Raw genomic sequence first — 18,745 nt, 5'->3', positions numbered from 1 at the left:
TATAAAGGTGGGATTGGGAGGACACAGTGTCATTGTCTGACCTGCTCTCTGCCACATTGAGCTTTTGGATACTGGTGTGCCCATGTAACACACCAAGCCTTTTGCACACTTCCTGTGCACGTCCATTTACACGCATCCTACGTAGACTGCACGCGCTTTGGCAAATTTCTGACTACTGATTAGTTGGAATGTTCATGGTGTGAGTTTGAAATCTTTCCCTTGCATAGAGAGTGAGGAATTGGGCAAGGAATGATGATAATGAAAATTTGGATTGTTACACAGGAATGCCCTTCAGCACACGTGTATTGCATTTAGTTGATAAAGAAAAACCATACTCAAGTTTTTACATGTTCGGCTATGAAGGATGAAAATTAAAACAGAACATAGCAAAATGGGAGTATGCTAACCAAGTAAGTATTTGAATTAATATATAAAATATTACCATCATATTGGAATCCATCTGTACTGATTCTGTGATAATAAGCGGGTACTTGGTTCTCAAAAATCTTTAACTGTAAAAAATTGGCATTTAATACTAGAAATAATACTTTTCTATCCAAGAAAAGTATGAGGTCTCTTCCAGGGCCATACTGTATGGTTGTGCGGGTAACATACCTAACGGGCATCTTCTGTTACTCACACAAAAGCACTTTATGTGCTAGCAACTAGGGGAGGTACTGCCAGGAGAAGTTTCACAGCCTTCTCTAAAGAGTGAGTTTGAAGAATATTTTGGCTCTGAATGGGACAGAGCTACTTGCTGGTTTCAGATTTTCAGGTTTACCTGTTTGCATTTGAGCTAAGAATACTTTACTTATCTTTGCTAGTTTCTGGTTAATACCGATTAATCCTTTGTGTGATAGTAAAACCTCTAATTATATTAAGATGAAGATAGGGATCACGAAGTCTGTTCCTGTTCTCAAATGGTCATTGAGACCATGGCATGGTCTCAGTGTATAGATACCAGTGTACCTTCCTACTAAGATACAAAATAGTCTTTGTATATTTTATGAAAGCTGAAATATTTTAATCACTTAGCTTTAAGAATTCACGTAAGTCCTGAATTTAAATTTTTAAAAATACAGTTTGACTTATTTGTATAAAGTCGGAGCCACCAACACACTGAAGAAGAGATTTTTCAGTTGGGTCAAAGTGGGTGAGTGACTGGCAGTGTTGGGCAGTAGTGAAGTTTGCGGGGGCTGTCATTAGACTGGGTCAGAGCTCAGATCTAGCACAACCTTAAGTAACTCATCCAGTTTCCAGACCTCCCTGTGCCTCCCTCTACCATTATGAAACGTACCAAAATGTAGCAAACTGTAAACATTTCTGTTGAGATCTAAGCATAATGGTACATGGTAGAGAGCACCAAAAAACAAACAAAACCCTCTTATTAATTCATTTTTTATTAAAAATACCAACTTTCTTGAGCTATGATTCACTTTTCACGTTCAAGTTAGGTAACACTTTCCCCCTCAGTCTTTCTTACCCCTGTTTCCTCTTTCCTTATTAGCCACTTACCTGTCTATCCTTATGCCCCATACTATTCTTTTTTTAATTTTTTTTTTTTTTTTTTTTTGCAGGGGGTAGGTAATTATGTTTCTTTAGTTAGTTTTTCAATGGAGGTACTGGGGATTGAACCCAGGACCTCGTGCATGCTAAACACACACTCTACTACTTGAGGTATTCCCTTCCCCCACCCATACTATCCTTGAATTGTTCTGAGATAAAAAGTTTTTGATACTAAACATCTGGATATGTACATATTTTGTGAGATGCTTTTAATCTCTTATTTGTATGGTCCTCATTTACTCCTCTTCCTCATGCCCCTAAAAATATGCTACTTATTGATCACGTATAGATAGCCCCTTCGTCTCGTGTGTACGATATCAGAAAACAGCAACGTGACAAAAGTGCAGTGGAATTGAGATTTGGCTCTGTGTGTGTGTAGTGCCTCGCAGTTAAAAAAATTCTTTGAATCTCTGAAATTGAAAAAGCAGAAATTTGAAGAGGTGATGCCTTTGAAATCACATAGGAACAGTTTTTCCCAGACCTCCTTTTTGAGGGTGTGTGTGCGTGTGCGTGTGTGTGTGTGTGTGTATCGATTCAACATGTGTATATTTCCTATTTTTCCCATCTGGCATCTACTTTAGCACCGGCCTAGCTACTAGCTGTTCTGTGTCAAGAGGGCTTTAGCCTTTTCACTGTGAAAGAGAGAGAAATGAAATAATAATAAAAAAGAAAATCCTTCCACCATTCCTCCCCCCTACTTTTTGTTTAGTTGTTTCTGAGCAAGTTTCTTGCCATTTACCTTTGCATTTGCATTGCTTATTGATTGGCAATTTTAAAATTGTTTATTGTGCTCTTTTGTTTCGCTGTTCAAGAGCTAAAACAAAAGCTACCAGGCCCTGCGAGGTACACATTTGCATGCGGTGAGCGTTGCCCGAGGAAAAAGTAATTGCTAATGCATATTTATGTGGCACAAATTTGCCATTTGTTTATGCATAAAATTATCAATAGTGCAGGGCGGCCCAGCCGTAGAAAATGGTGACCTTTTTAGCTTAATAAATAGAAATCAGCTGTTATTGTGAAGGGATCAGCCATTTATTCTGTGTTGAGGGACATTGCCGGGAAAATGCAGATTGGGGCGGGCAATATCATTAAATGGAAGGCCAGTGACCCTTTCGGTAGAGTCTATCATACCTTATCTAATAGGGGATAAATGACTCTGGTTGGCAAATGGAATAATGAACAACAGTTATTTTTTTTCTTTTTTCTTTTGTAGTTTTATAACTCTATGCATTTTAAGCTAGTAAAACTGGTCGAGAAACCTCATGCTGACCTGTTGCTAGAATTCTCTCAAAAATATGTTTTAAAGTTGCCTTCCTTATTCATCATTCTCTGTGTCAACTTGTACCCAATGAAACAAAAAGCAAGTCAAATGATATTTTCTCAGGAAAATAGATCCTTCTCCAGTTTTTAGCTTTCTTTTTCTTCTCCTTCTTTTTTTTGGCCATACCTTTATCTTTGCATTGCATGTACCTCTGCATTTTACAGGGTAGCTCCGTGTTTGATAACTTGAAAATATTAAAAGTGGAAGAAAATAATCTCAGAATTAAATTACCAGTGGATTGCAAACTGAAGTTTTCTTTGTAAAACTAAGCACAATACTTTGTAAGTGATAAGAATGGCTTCTGAAGTAAGTATGTGGGTCCTTTGGAGTAAAAAAATATTATGAATAATTATTTGGATTAAAGTATTATGAAAATTAATATATTATAAAACCTTCTCATCAGCATATTTTCTTAATATGTAAAAAAAAAACACATAGTCATTACAGATTTTGGTTGTTTCACGGAGTTGAAATGCCGTCAGTCTCCCCAGATCTCACTCATGACTGTGGTTTAATGTGGTGTGATCTCACACTATACATTTATTTGGCTAGTATCTTTTTGGTATGTTGGTGAGCATTTGTGCCTTTTAGGATTTTTTAATTAAGTTTCTTCAATCCCAGGATTCACTATTAAATGAAAATTGTGTTTGTATTTTCAATATTGTAATGTAGTATTGGATGCACTGAAAATGTTACGTAAGTTATAAAACAAGATAATAAAACAGAGACATGTAAATCCACCTCTGAACATGGTGAAACTCTTGGAAGCTACCTGCATGCTCCTCCCTGATTGCATTTCTTAACAAAGGTGCACCACCAGGTTTAAAGTTTCTACAGTGGTGTGTTTGCAGCCACCAGTCTTTCCCTCATGCTGTACTTTGTACGACAGTGCCTTCTGCAGCATGTCACCAGAGTGACTGAGTAACGTTTTACTGGCAAAAATGGGTCTGTTGTTCCATTTTAAAGTAGAGGGTGTAAATAGGATTCAGACACTAGGGTACATTAGTCCATAAAATGAATATATTTTTTATGTCATTTATAAGGTATTGATTTTAGGTCCATTAGATTCACAATCCCTAGTGGGAGAAAAAACAATGATTTAATAGGTAGGTTGGAATTCCAGAAGGAATAGCAGCAGTGATTAACCCCTTCTTCCTCCACTCCCTGCCCCTGTTGTATAATACTGCCAAGGAGCTGAGAAGAGGACTCCGGGGAAAAGGGACAATTTATCATCTGTCTTTCTTGCACTTTAGAAGGGATCACTAAACAAATTTCAACTGGATTATTTCTATGTCTTGTGATAGAACAGATCACTCTCAGTTGATAAAGAGTTGCCCAAATTACTTTCTATAAGGTAGTTTTAAGGTGATGAATGCATTTTATTTTTACAAAACCCAGAGCATATTTATTGAGAGTCTTAGTAATTTAAGATGTTGTTTAGGGAGATGATAGGATATGAAGGAATAAAGCTTAGATTTTTTTTTTTTTAATAAAAAGATCTTTTTCTCAACTCTAAGAAGGCAAAGTTCACCCTGGTGTCACGCCGGTTTATACCCTTTCATAGGCAAGTTTTAAGTGACATTTGTGAGATTGGCCACTGTAATTTTTAAAATAGGTGTTTCCTGTTCCATAAATATGTAGAAAATTATTGGTTTATATAAGCCTCTTTTCTGATAAGAAGATGACTGATGTATCATTTCACTTCTATATAATTAAATTTGGATATAGAGCACTCATTGTAATTCTAATTTCACCCAACTAATGCCACTACCACCTAAAAGGAATTTTCTTAGGCTGCTGTGGCCGTTACGTCTTCATTATTATAGCTCAGAAAACCTGATTACAACATACGCAGGAAAAATTTTGAAATTCCAATTGTCATTCCACTCTTCTGACATATCGACATGTCATGGTTGAATAAAAATATGCCAGCTGAAATCTGACTCTTTGAAAATTTGACCTGACACTGAGGTTATGGTATCAACAAACTTTTTCTTTTAGAATTTCATCTTCTAATTCAAGGTTTCAAAGTTTGGTGATAAAAAAATATAAAAATACAGGCTCCCTCTTGTGGGTAATATTACCACCTGTTTATTTCTCTGTTGCCCACATATAGGATATGGAAAAATTTTTCTGTTTCACTTTAAGTAAATTCTACTGTGGCAATCTTTTTATCGTTGGTCAGATGTAATATTTTGCTTAACTGAAAAAACAGAGTTTGGGGTACATTTTTAGTACAGTTTTTAATGAAGATAAAAAAGTATTTTTTTATTGGCAGTCTATGTGTAGACAGCCTTTATTTAACTGCAGCAGCATGATTTCTGATGTTCAAAATTTTTAATAACTTTTTTCATTTTAGAATACTTTCCATTGTAGTAATTAGTGAATTAATCAAATAATGTGGAGTAGTCTCTGTCAGTGTGGTGACTTTTGGATTTCTGTGCTTATGGACAAAGATCTGATATTGAAGTGAAGTAAACTACCCCCTCCTCAATCACGGTCCAGATAGATAACAATACGGTAATAAAACAGCTCAAATACCATAAACTTTTCATCAAAATTGTGAATAATCAATGGTATAATAAGAATAAACATTGAAGAATTACTCAGTTCTTCATAGACTGAACTGAATGGGAAGAGACTGAGTGGATACCGAGGCTGTTGCTGCCACCATGTACTGGTTTCCTGCTTTCAAAAGTCTGATTCTTGGGAATTTCAACTGATTGCCAGCCTTGGGAACTGGTAACAAAGCCAGAGTTCTATTCACTGATGAAAGTGGTAACAGCAGTGTTTTTGAGGTTGAGCTGGGTAGTGTAGTCATGGAGATCTATAGCAAGAATTGTGAATATAGAGGTAGCTGAGTGACTCCAGCTGGGCGGTTACTGTGTTGACCATTGCTGTCATACATTTGAATGGAATCAAGGAAAGGACCTGTGAGGACACCTGTAAATCTGTCGTAACTCACTCCAAGAAGGAAGAATTTACCTTAATAAGTTGCCAGTCCTAAAGTATATTCAGGATGTTTATATCAAAATTATACAAAATGAACAACTTCTGAGGTTAACATACATGTCTGTATGCATATAATGTAACTTATATGCTTATAGGTTTTTAGATTAATTCTGGTGGCATTATAATGTCAAATTAATGCCTGTTTTTCTATAAATAATAACTTTATTATATTTATATATCTATATAAATTTATTTTGAAAACCATCAACATCTGCTTCTTAAGAGTCATATCTTGATATATTTACTAAAAAGGAACAAAGCATTGGTAAAGGTCTACTTTCATTTTTTTCTAGCGTTCCTCTTGCTGATGACACAAGTCCTGTTTGAATCTACTTACAAGATTCTGAAGACTGAACAGAGAACTCTGGCACTGCCCTGGGTAGGAAAAAGATATATTCATGAAACACATAATACACATCTTTGAAAAAATTGATTCCTATAAAAATGGAAGTTTTTGTGCCTTCTCTTATTTTTAATTTATAATAAGATACATGACATATGAATATAAGCTATAATACATAGTCTTTTATGTTTAGATGACAACTAAATTTGTAATTATAATTTGCAAACTCATTTTGAAGGTAATGTTACTAAACTGGCAGATGATAGCACCATTTCTTTTCATTTTCTTAATGAGATACACAGTTCTTGAAGTTGCAAAAGTTTATTTTTCCTCATTGAAAAATGTTTTTTTTTAAACATTATTTGCAAACTTTTTTGTTGTTGCTGCAAAAAAACTATTTGGGGTCACTATAGGTAGGTCATACATTTCCCAAAATTTCTAAAGGCTATTTTGTTTTTTCAAGGTATGTTTTTGTAAACAAATACAAAAATACAGTTTTCCTGAGGCCAAACATATTTTCCAGTTTGCTTCGTAGAAAAATTTAGTGGGCATCTATCTGTGAGTGCATGTAAAATGCTTGTAAAAGTTATACTCTTGGAACAGGAACTGAAAGTTTGACCACAAACCTAGAGTTGAAAATCCTTTTATAGTCCCATGGTTGACTGCTGTAAGGATGACAGCAGAAAAGGTAGGAGATGTGGGATCTTATTGTTCAGGATTTTGTCACTAGTAAGATGGAAAAGACATTCTCTTTCTGTTTAGTTCTAAGAAGAATAGTGAAAAAGCAGTCTTCTTGCAGAGTGAACTAAAACTTACTTACTCACTAATGCACTCTAAAAGTCATATGACATATTTCTAGAACTTCAAGATACAAATTTACTTGTAAAAACCCTTAGATTCAATGGTAGTTGTTATCGTCTTTAAAAGCTGTGTTGTTTTTAAACCCTAAAATATTGTTTAACTCTTTATACAGAAGACTTCCATATATTCACAAATGAATCAATGTAATATGGAAGAAAGCATTGTGAATAATGGTTTTTAATGACAACAGAACTGGAATAAGTCACAGATTATTGCAAATATGAAAATTTTATAGTTTAACAAGTTAAAACACAAGTATAAATAAAATTAAAAGGCAATTGGAAAGCTGGGCCTACTTCTAATAAATATGGCAAACATCCCATGTAAAGAGCTATTATTATAAGAAAGGCACTAACATCTTAATTTAAAAGATAACAAGATATAAGAACAAATAATTAATGACAAATGCAATTCTAATGCAAAAATCTAGTACAAGAAATGCAAAGTTATGTTCCATTTATTATCTAACTAGTAAGTAGTAGTTTGGAATAATGTTGTGATAAGAATGTGGGGCATTAGGTGCTCTCAGTTAATGCTGGAAAAAGGTTATATTTGTTTAGCTTTCTATAAAGTGACTTGACCATCTCTAGTAAGAGAATTAAATGTTTCCAAAGCATTCTGTGCAACATTTTCACTCTCTTAGTTTGGAGAAGGTTTGGTTGCAAATAGTCCAAATTATTTTTAAAAGCTAGAACTTCCTATTTTCTTATGTGAAGTCTGTGTAGGCAGTTAAGAGCTAATTAGGTTATATGGTCATTAGGGACCCAGATCCTTCATCTTTTACTTTGTTTTTCTGAACATGTAACCTTTACCAGTGTTTTAGAATATCCAGTATTGGTATCCAGCAAGCATGTCCATATTCTAGTAACAGGAAGGAAATATTTCTAGAAGATTCATGCTCCCTCCCTGTAAAGGACATCTTTTGAAAGTTGTCCACACTCCTTCCATGTACATTCCGTTGGCTAGGACACAGTCACATGACCACGTGACCATGACACAGTTAAAAAGAGCTTGAAAGATATAGTTTTTATTGTGGAAGATAAATCTGGGGGAGTTATTACTGTGGGTGAATAAAAAACTAGATATTAGGGCCCAACTAACTGGCAATTTTGCTTTCAAGAATCTAACTTAAAGAAATAATTAAAGCAGATACCATATATGTAAATATGATCATTTTCATATATTTATAATGGAAATAATCTGAGATTGACTAAATTGTTCAGCAAAGAGCAATAGTTTCATAAATCTGGTTACATTCATATTATACAGTCAGTAAAATATTTTTAAAGAATTTTGAAAGGCATGATATTATGTGTGATGCAGAGTTAAATGAAACAAGTCAGAATCCATGCTAGAGATACAGTGTATCTCCAAATTTATGTGTGTACACCCATACACATATGCACACATATACATACATTCAAGTATACATATATATTACAAATACATTTAAAAACCAGGAAAAATAGCTGAAAGTAAATATGTTAAGTATTATTAGTGCTGGATTATGGAATCATGAGCAACTTTAATTTCTTTTACAGTTTATACATTTTTTTAACAAGTATGATTTAGTATTAAAATTTGAGAAATACAAAAAGTATGTGATTCCAAATGATTTCATAAGAGGCTTAGTGCCTTTGTTTAAAATACTATGTATGTGGTCTATTCAAGGAAAGATGAAACAGCTTATCACCCATCCTTTTCGACTGCTTTTCCTGAAGTTGGGTTGGAATAAGCTTTCCTTCTCAGTAGAGCCATGCAGCCACTTAGAAGTCTTGATCATTTTTCAGCCTGGCTACCTCTTTTAGGTTAGGGCAGATTGAGATCCTGTTCAGTGGCGTTTGACAAGCACATGAAGGTTGCTTTTAGTAATCACACTAGTTTCAAAGGCAAAAAGCAAAATTTTAATGACTTCTTGTGTGTAAGTGAAAGAGGCTGAGTACTGCAGTTCTGGATTGAGTGTGTTCTTTTTTTTTTTTTAAAGGATTTTCTACAGTATTATGCTGCCTTAGAACATTAAAGGAGTGAGAATTCAATTCAAAGCTAGGTGAAAAATCACAGTTAGGTAACAGTCTGTGAGAAATTCTTTGGAGAAATTAGAATGAGAGCATTCTTTCCCCCTGAACCTAAGCTCTCTTTGGAACTTGTAAGAGAAGCGTAGTGTAGACAAGCATCAACTTTGGAGACACACTGTTTGAGTTCAGTTCCTGGCTGTATCACCACCTTTGGGTCTGTTCCATAACCACTGATTCCTCACGTGTGAAGCATAATAATAATGGAAAATAGATGGATAAATCATACCATGCAAATACCACATGGACACTGGTGTAACTACACTGATTAAACAAAACAGACTTTAAAGCCCAGACTATTACTGGAGATAGTTTTATAAATGATTGACATTTCAATTCAATAGGAAGATAGAATAATATTAAATCTAAATGCCCCAAATAGCATAACTTCAAAACAGATTAAAGAAAATTTGACAGTATAGCAGGGGGAAATAAACACATCCACCATAGCTGTGGATATTAACTCACTTCTCTTGGTAATTGATGGAATAAAATAGAAAAAAATTAGTAAAGCACTAAAGTTGAAAGACAAAATTAAGAAACTTGGCCTCATAGACATATATAGAACCTAACATACAACTGCAGAATTCACGTTATTTTGAAGAAGTGGAGTCATACCAGTAAAATTAAGCTACAAATGAATAACAAAAATATAGCTAGAAAAAGTTTCAAAATTAAAAAGAAATCACAATAATTATTATAAATATTTTAGGCTTAATAAAAATGAACATGTTACACAGAACAATTATAGAATGCATATAAGAAGTATTTACTGGGAAATTTATACATAAATAAATGCGTTAGAAAAAAAGGGTGAAAATTAATAAGCCAATAATTTATTACAAAAATAACAAAATAAATTCAGAGTAGTAAAAGGAAGAAATAAATTAAACTAAGAGCAAAATTAATGAAATGAGAAACAAACATGTGATGAAGAAGAGAACCAAGAAAGCCAAAAATTGATTGTTGCAAAAGGTGAATAAAGTTTCCAATCCCCTGATGAGACCGAGCAAGAGAACAAGTGACAAGAGGCAAATAACCTGTATCAGAAGCGACAAAGGTGATGTCACAACAGATGTGCAGACACTAATCAGCTACTGACGAATGTCATGAACTTACATTACCAAGTTTATGTTCGGAAATACGAAGGGTTGAATGACTTGGCAAATTGCTAGAAAAAGAATATAACTTAGCAATTTTTACTCAAAAAATGAGATAGGGAACCTGAATACTTCTATAAACATTAAGGGAATTTAATTTTGGTAATAAAAAAGAAAATTCCACACTGAGATTTCTTCAGAGGCAAATGTAAGGAAGAAATAAGTCTAATCCTGCATAAGGTTTTTTTTTTTTTCCAAAAAACAGAAGAGGAGGTAATAATCCCCAATTATTTTGTAAGATTATATAATCTTGGTACCAAATCTGACAAGAATAGTATGAAAAAGGACATTCAGATGCAAATTCCTCTCATGAATATATGGAAAAACTGTCAACCAAGTGTTAGCAAACCAAATTCAGCAATATCTGAAAAGGATTATTAATCATGAGCAAGTTTTTTTAGTTCAGAAAATCAAAGTTTGCTAGCATGTAAAAAAATCAGCCGGTGTAATATAGATAAAAGGACAGTATCACATGATCATTTCAATGAATGCAGAAAAAGGATTTAATAAAGTTTATCATCTATATCTTATTTTAAGAAGTTGTTAGAAAATTGAAAACAGAGGACTTCCTTAGTGTGCTATGAAATACCTATAGCAAACATAAATTATAATAGTGAAACGTTTAAAGCTTCCTACTGTGGTCAAGAACAACATCAGGATATTTGCTATCATCCCTGCTATTTAGCATTTTTGGGAGATCCTAGCCAATACAATAAAGCAAGTTAAATAAAATAATTAGGATTGAAAAGATAATATGAATTAATACGAGCATTTAACAAGGTTGATGTATACACTATACACAAATCAACCCTATTTCTATATATCAGCATCGATTTTTGCCTAGTGTTCAATAACAAGAAGTATTTATTACCTCTATGGGGAAAATTGTGAAATTTTAAGAAATATTTTTCATTCTGAACTAAAGGATGAGATATACCATGTTCACGTACTGAAAGATCCCATATTGTAGAGGTATTCCTTACTCCCAAGTAGATTTATAAGTACAGTGTAATCACAGTCAAAATGCCAACTCATTGTTTTGTCTGTGTTTGTTCTTTGAATAGTTTTGTCTGTGTGTACGTGTGTGTGTGTGTGTATGTGAGTGTGTGAGTGTGCATGTGTGTGTGATGTGCCAAGTTGATTCTAAAATGGAAAAGACAAGAATAATCAGGACATTCTTGAAAAGGGAGCAGTGTGTAGGATGACTTGCTCTATTGTTACTATAAAGCTCTGTTAGTTCAGAAAGTGTGGCTTTGCTACAGGGTAGACAAGTACACAAACGAGAGAAACTAGAGAGCTCAGAAATGTCTCTTGCATATATGGACTTTTTTTAAATAATAGGGGTGGTACTTTAAAGCAGTAGGGAAATAACAGACATTTTAACATATGGTATGGGGAAAATTGATTATTTATGGAAAAAAATGAAATTGGATCCCTGCACCACACCACATAAAAAATCAATTTCAGCTGCTGAAAAACTAAGTGCAAGAGGTAAAAACAATAAGAAAATCTCTTATAAGGAATTCTCCTATAAGAGAATCTAGGAAAATAACTTAATGATCTGGGAGTAGAGATTAATTCCTTAGATGAAAAAAAGCACACATTCTACGTTACTTTTTTTAAACAGACTTTATCCTTTTCTCCCCAACTCCCCCCAACACATGGCCTTCTTCAAAATCAACATCCCCCACCAGAGTGGTACATTTTTTATAACTTTTAACTGACACATCATTGTCACCCAGAGTTCATCATTTACATTAGGTGCTACATTATTTTATTGTTTACTGGGGAAAAAAAACCATAAAAGAGTGAAAAGACAGGACATGGAGTGGGAGAATAAATTTGCAAAGCATCATTGACACAAGTGATATCCAGAATAGATTTTTTTTGAAGTACAAATCAGTGTAAAAATTTACATAATCCAGTAGAAAAATGGACTAAAGAAGAAATACGAATGGCCTATAATGTATCCAAGTGTCCAAACATGAAAAAATGGTTCACCTCAGTAACAGTCAAGGAAACAAAAAGTAAATTCATAATGAGATTCCACACATGCTTCAGAATGGGGAAAAATAAAATGGCTAGCAGGTCCAGCATTGGCAACAACAACAACGCTTATCCAGTGTTGGTCAGAATGTAAATTGGAACAACTGCTTTTGGATATAGTAATAAAATTTATAGCCCCTGTTTAAACATAGCAACCCTAGATATATATTTCCCAGAGAAATATGGGCATACATGTATCAGGAAATATGTACAAGAATGTTCACAGGAGAAATATTTGTATTTGCCAGAAATTGGAAGTAACTCAATTGTCATCAACATGATGGACAGTTTATAGAATAGTCATACAATGAAATACGGAGCAATGAAAATGCGAGGCTTTTAGTGATCTGATTACTATTAAGTGGAGGAAAGCAAACGGGGAAGAACACCTACAGGGTGATCCCAGACAAGCAGTTCTATTTTTCAGAGACGCATTATAGATGGTAGAAGTATAAAGAAAATCAAGGGAACACTACTGTAAGTCAGGAAGCGTTGAGCTCTAGGAATGCGGAAAGAGGCTGAGCTGAAGGAGGGAGAATTGGGGTCAGGAAGCACTTCTGACGAAAGGGAGCGTGTCACCAGCGTCCTGCGTGGTGGTTACAGGGCTGTGTGTGCTTTTGTACCATGTGTTGAACTGAACATATTATGGAAATATTTTCAGAATAGGTGTTAAAATAGTACAGCAGATAGTTCAGATCTGTTCCATTTATTTCTTTAGTAGTGTATTATGTTTCAGGTGGGAGAAATATGGTTGCAAATAGTGTAAATTAAACTGACACATCTTTCAAAATTTAGGTAAAGTAATACAAGATGTTAGTAAAGAATTTCCCGCATTGGAAATGAAGCACAATAGAATAGTGAAATAAGCATTTATTCTTCCCAGGGTTCTTTTTCTAAGAAGTGTGATAAAGGACATTAGACACTGCCATTTCATTGAATAGAAGCAGAATGTTTTGAGGGCTCTAAAATTATGGATATATTATTTACATATGTATTGACGTGCATTGCCAAGTTAAAGCATCTTTGCCCATATCAACAGTATCCACAGAAAGGCTTAGCTGAATATCAGATTTTGTACTGCATTGACCAAAAATAACACAACAAAAAAAAGTACTTCACACAGGTTTGTAAATCGAAGGTAAATTGAGAAGAGTGATGAGTTATACCATTGTTGGCAGTTATTTTTGTTTTGCTTATCTCCTTCTATGTTAACATTCTTTTAAAATGTCACTGCATTTATAGTTATTTGCTTTAACCATTTAGCCAGTTAATAATTTGTGATCCTAAGTGGTTGTTATTTGTACACGCCTTTTGGTCACCTCTCTTTTTTTACTTGCAAATAAGCAAGCTCTTTGCTTTCACTATTTATCAACTCCAATCAGTTTTTTCCCCCTCAGTCACCCTTATCTAGAAAGTAAAACTCTTTGCTGCTTGAAAAAGGAGAATAATCCCAATATATTGTAAATTGTCAAGTGAGTTCTTTATAATTAAAGATTACTCTGCAGTATACAATTTTTAAGGCATTTATCCTGACAGGGTTCAGTGGCCTTTGAGAATGAGCCACTTTGTTGACAAATCTATCATCTAAATTGTGCAACATTAATGAGAACTCCGAGCAGCACACTCTTACATTTTAATGTGGGTGGCAGTTTTAAGGGAGAAAAAAAAAACCCCACCAAAACAAAATACTGAATATGATTGAAGTTGATTTAAAAAAGGTCTGCCACCTGTGGATAAAAATGTGCATTACTCTGAACACACAATAATTAACAAGACTGAAAGGCCATGGCAAAATCCAATGACTCTCTGAAATCAAAACCCTGGTTATTATTTTCAAAAATGAAAAAGAAAGCACTGATTTTCACAGTTATGCAAATACCAGCTTGTGATGCTCCTTACCTGTGCAATGGGCTTTCCGAGCTCTGTAGCTTAATCCGCAGCTCTTCACTAATACACGGCAGAATCGATCCCTGAAAGTACAGTCTTGGTTTGAGTCCCTCATTTCTTAGTTAATAACTCATTATGTGATAGTATATTTCCTGGACAGTATACAATTTCTGTATCCCTTTCTTTTCATAAGCATTTATAAATCATTGTAGATCATCTTTTATTGTTGCACCTCAATCTCTTGAATAAGACTCTTTTTTAAAAATATACGTTCAGCTTAGTTTTCTCAAGTTAACCTTACAAGTGAAAGCACCATACATATTTAAATCTAATGCCACTATCCTCATAATTTCTTCTCAACTCAAAATTATTTGTTTAAATGCCTGATTATGTTTGATTGTCTTTATGCTCTACCTACAAATATCTAATCTCCATCTGAAAAGTTTAGCATAAACTTATTAAGCGTATTTTCTGGATGTTTCAAGTGTATGTACGTATAATGCACCAGGGGAATTTTATTAGCACAATTTGAATTGCAGGGTTAATTTCAAAATGTACATCAGCCTGAGTAACATAATGCAGCCATTGTAGAGATGCTGCCTCGTACTGGTCTTGGAACGAGATACTGCTACTTGAGTAGCCGATGCTGATCCACTTGAAGCAGTCCTAAAACACTAGCCTGGCAGAAAATAATGGTCTATGTAGAATTCCTTTGGCTGTGGCTCTCAGCTTCTTGATTGATAAGGAACAATGAGAGAGAGTCATTCAAAAATCGTAGAAAACTTAGAGCTTTATTACTTTTTAAATGTCAAATGATAATATGTCTTAATACTTTAATAACAACTGCTTGAGCATTTTCTATTATTCAGCAGTTGTTTGTAATTAAGAGGGTTTTTCCTTCCAAATAAAATAATGCATGAACCGTTGACCAAAAGGCTTTAAAATAATGTATATGAGCAAGCAATTGCTTATTTTTGTGTCTTTCTTTAGGATACTAAGCAAGAAAGAAGCAGTTCTAACAATAATAATTTAATTTGAGAAAAAAACCTTGAACCCAAACTGTCTCCATAGAACTTTTTGCATAATTAGGTTGTACATGCTCTCAGAGGAAGAAGTCTTGCCCACAGTCATGTTCCATAAGTGAAAATACATTTTGCATAAATTAGTTAAGTTGAACTGCTGAGATTCATTATAAAAGGTAATAAATATTTCCTAATTTTTAAATTGTTTAAGAACCATAATTGTTTATTTTCTTAGGTGATGTACTTGTGCATATTTTAGAGACTTTAAGAAACAACTTATATTTTACAGTGAATAATTGGTGTTTTGTCATATAATATGATACGACATGACGTAAACATGTTTGACCTGTAATTAGGAAATTTCATTCCTTCTTAGCATGATAAAGCTTTTTGATACAGTGTCATTTTAGGCATTTCGAATCTGTGTGAAAGGACTGGATAATTTTCTAGGTGTTTAGAGAAAAGTTAAATTAAATGTCTTTACCATGGCCAATATAAATTCTAGGTGGATTAAAATTTTTCATTTTTAATAAAAGAAGCTATAGAGTATTAAGAGATAGTGTTGGTGAGTATTCGTTTAAGTAGAGGGAGAGGTGGAAGTTAACTTTAAGCATTAACATCAAAGGCAGAAATCACTAAAGAAAAATTTTGCTAGGTTTGATCACAAAGATGTAAAAGTTTCTTTGCATCTTAAATCATAAGACCGACAAATGAGGACCTGAGAAATATATTTGTAACATATTGGGTTTAATTATATAAATTGCCATTTTTGTTAAAACTGGCTATTGGCAATTTAATATATTCCTACCTAATTAAAATATAATTTAAACTACTTACAAATTAAAGGAAAAGTAGGGAAATTGTGTGAATATTCAGTTAATAGGAGGGAATCAGATGGGGGCTAAACATATAAAAAGTTTGATTGTTACAATAATTTTGGACATCCAAATTAATCGTGAGAGCCTAGTTCATTTAGCAAATTGGCAAAGTTTAAAAATGCCACAGTAACCAATGCTGAAGAGATTGCAGTGAGATGAGGCCTCTCATTTACCAAGGCTCATAATGTTGGTTATAGTACTGCACCAAAGATTCATTTCACACAATACACATTAAAATTTGTTAATGTCGATGCTTGTACTTCTTAGGAAGTTACCTAATATTACATGTATGTACGTAGTAACACAGAACTTAAAACAATAATATATTTTGAAAAAAGTCTCTTCTTTAAAAATATTGTAGTATTTATATATGATGAAATACTAATTTCATGTAAAAATAGTGTTGTAATGACATGGGAAACCAGAATCTATGTTGTCATACATATTTAAGAAATACCTGTTGAATGGATATTGGGTGTGTGCACACACACAGAGGCGTGTATCCTGCATGGAACAAAAATACTGATAGAATATGTGATGAAATAAATAAAGTGCTAAAAGGCTTGATTACAGGATTATATCCAATTTTTTAAAATTTTCACCTTTTTGATTGCATGTATTAGCTACTTTTCTTTAATGAGTATATATTAGTTGCATTTTAAGGAAAAAATACATATTATTTTTTAAACTAGAAACGTCAGTGTAGTAATCCATGTATCAAAGGAACTTTTCTCCTGTGTTTTATTCTAGTTTTATGGCTTCAGGTCTTATATTCAAGTCTTTAATCCATTTCATGTAAATTTTTGTGAGTAGCATAAGATAGGGGTTCAATTTCCTTTTTCTGCATGTGGCTATGTAGTTTTCTTAGGTGATGTACTTGTGCATATTTTTGAGAATTTAAGAAACAACTTATATTTTACAGTGAATAATTGGTGTTCTTAACATCATTTGTGAGAGAGACTGTCCTTTCCCCAGTGAGTATTCTTAGCTCCCTTGTCAAATATTAGTTGACCTTGTATGCAAGGGTTTATTTCCAGACTCTCAATTCTATTCCACTGATTTATGTGTCTATTTTATGCCAGTACCATACTGTTTTGATTATTATAGCTCTGTAGTGTTATACTAGCTTGAAATCAGGAAATGTGATGCCTCCAGCTTTATTCTTCTTTCTCATGATTGCTCTGGCTATTTGGGTTCTTTTTTGCTTCCATACAGATTTTAGGGCTGTTGTTTCTATTTCTGTGAAAAATGCTGTTGGAATTTTGATAGAGATTGCATTAGTAATCTAGGCATAATTTTTCTAATGATAGCATTTCTGTATACCTAGATTGCTATATAAACATATCTAAATTCTTCATTCTAATTTTTAATTAGAGAAAAATTCAAGAGGAACAAAATTTTTCAGAATTTTCAATACGTGAAAGTCTGCACAGCTCGGATGATTTGCTGTAACACTGCCAACAAGTTTATCCAGGATTTACTCAGAAGATCCCAGTGATAGGTGGGGTCGTACTGTTTCACATTGATCTGTGTCAGGTTATTGGGTAGTTCTTCTCCTTGTGCCAAGTTTTGCCTTCATTTACATTCCCCTTGACACCACTGTCACTGAGAGCAATACCCCAGATGTAAGATTTTGGAATACTTTGAAAGTAAGTTCTGGATCGAGTATAATGGACAATAGATACGATTCCTTATTAAGACATTCACCTTTTGAAAACCATCATTAAATTCTTCGACCATTCAGCTAGCATTTCCATAGTTCCTTTTTTTAAAAAATTAAGCAGCTACCTCATTTTTGTGAGCATAATTCATGTGTATGAATTCACAGATGTAACTGCAGTTGGATTTTTAAAAATATCTGCATTTCTCCCTTTTTCTCACTTTCATAACTGAACTCACCATCAATAAAAAAGTGATTATTACCATAAAATGATCCAGAAGATGAAACAACTTATTAAAATAAAGCAGAGTATACTTGATAGATTGTTCAAATGAACTCATCTTTTTGGATTTAAAGAAATTCTTTTACAGAATGAATTCTGTGTTTGACCACTATCTGACAAACCTCAGAGGGATACAGGAATTCTGGTGCATGACCATTTATTCTATCTTTAAACTTTATCTGTACTGATATTAAAAAACATAAACAAATGGTTTAATTTTAGGAATAGGAATAACTTTTCAACAGTAAATAATGTAACTTTAAAAGAAAACATATACATTAAGACCGGCAATTTTAGAAAGGGGTAACATTTATTGAAACGCAATAGAACCCAAGATGTTGATTGACCCTTAAATAGCAAATATCGAAGTATTTACATAATGCCATTGAAATATAGAACTATAAGTAAACTAAACAGAAAAGGAAGGTCAAAGCTAATTTTAACCTTTGCATTTATTTAACAAACCATTTTATTTATTATCTTTATTTTTCCCTTTATCTCTCCCTTTTGTTTTAAGAGTAATATTATTTAAAAGCAAGAAACACTTATGTCAGAATACCCAAATTACACTAAAAATCAGACTTCAAGACTGTCTATGAGGCAGAAATAATCCAACTATTATTTCTGGTATAAA

General features: G+C 33.5%; 1 protein-coding gene across 7 annotated transcripts in view; it reads left to right on the top strand.

Annotated features, from left to right (window-relative positions):
- The window catches only part of SOX5 (SRY-box transcription factor 5), a 903,293-nt gene that overhangs the window by 243,731 nt on the left and 640,817 nt on the right, over nucleotides 1-18,745 (top strand). For all 7 annotated transcript variants that reach the window (XM_074357827.1, XM_074357830.1, XM_074357824.1 and 4 more), the window contains one exon: nucleotides 6,193-6,278. The gene's annotated coding sequence lies outside the window, so the exon portion shown is untranslated. The remainder of the gene's footprint in view (nucleotides 1-6,192; nucleotides 6,279-18,745) is intronic.

This window comes from Camelus bactrianus, chromosome 34, assembly GCF_048773025.1.
Source record: "Camelus bactrianus isolate YW-2024 breed Bactrian camel chromosome 34, ASM4877302v1, whole genome shotgun sequence".
NCBI lineage: Eukaryota > Metazoa > Chordata > Mammalia > Artiodactyla > Camelidae > Camelus > Camelus bactrianus.
This window is presented reverse-complemented; position numbering and strand designations above follow the sequence as displayed.